Here is a 1,128-nt window from a genome sequence, read left to right as displayed (position 1 = left end):
TCGTATGCAAACATGTTGCCTATGCTTAGGTTATTCTACTTCGTAGATATGACCTTATGATATTTTGATCATGTATCAGGATCGACTTTCTATCTTAGTCATTTCCAAAAATATTCTGAGATTAATTAATTTAAATATTTGGCTTTATACATTTTTGGAGGTTTTAAGCAAAATGAAGGATTTTGGATAATAATTTTTTTCACGATACTTAAGTTTGTTGGCCGGTTGGACTGGCAGCGTTTGCTGTCCATCGCATCGGTCTGCTTGGCCTTGATGCTTATACTTGCCTTTCACATGCTTGATTGGCATAGTCCACGACGGTGATTCGTGTAACTCAAGGAGGAAGGACAGGGACACCCACAAACCCGAGAACTCATCTTCATCTTTCACTTCATGCTTGGTCGCTTCGAACACCACGCTTGCTCTAGTCGCAATAGTTTTGTATCTGTCGACTCGATCATCACTGAAAATGGCGTGCGGGAAAATGACGTACGATTTTCCTTTGCTGATTGGGTAGTTGGAACCACCACCAGCACGTGAATATGTCTCGACTGTGGGGTGGGCAGATTGTTCTCTTCCAGCTCGAACTCTAGCGAATCATCTGCCTGTAGCTTTTGGTCTCCTTCATTAGCGCTTCGATGAGAGCCATTTCTCGCCCTTCTTCAGCTTCTTGATATCTTCCGAGCAAGATGTCGGCCAGGCGCCGTCTTTCTTCGGCAGAGAGAGCTCAAAATTTGCTGGTAGCGAAGTCAAACTTCTGCATTTTCGCAACCGCCTCCTTCAAGTCTCCCACCAGCTGGCTCGCGTTGATGTCCATAGGGAAAGCGCTTTCCGCCATACAATCGCAAAGACAAGCTTCACCGTATTTCCTCGAGCCGGCAGATTCTGGGATGAGTAAACATTTTTGGCGTACTTAAGCGGAAAAAGGCGTATGACATAGAACTTCAACCAATGATGATACGCCACGTTGCGTTTGTCTGATTGAGGTAAAAATCTGCCGGCGATCCAATAGAATAACAGTATCATGAAGGCATCAGTGCCACTGGGTCTTTGTTAGACGGCCCTTAAATAGGAGTTTATTTACCAATTGATTTATAAAGGCAACTATTCAAAAGCAATCACTGCATC

The sequence above is a fragment of the Plasmopara halstedii genome (assembly GCF_900000015.1).
Source record: "Plasmopara halstedii genome assembly, contig: Scaffold_3060, whole genome shotgun sequence".
Taxonomy (NCBI): domain Eukaryota; phylum Oomycota; class Peronosporomycetes; order Peronosporales; family Peronosporaceae; genus Plasmopara; species Plasmopara halstedii.
The sequence above is the reverse complement of the archived record's forward strand: the minus strand, read 5'-3'. Positions refer to the sequence as shown.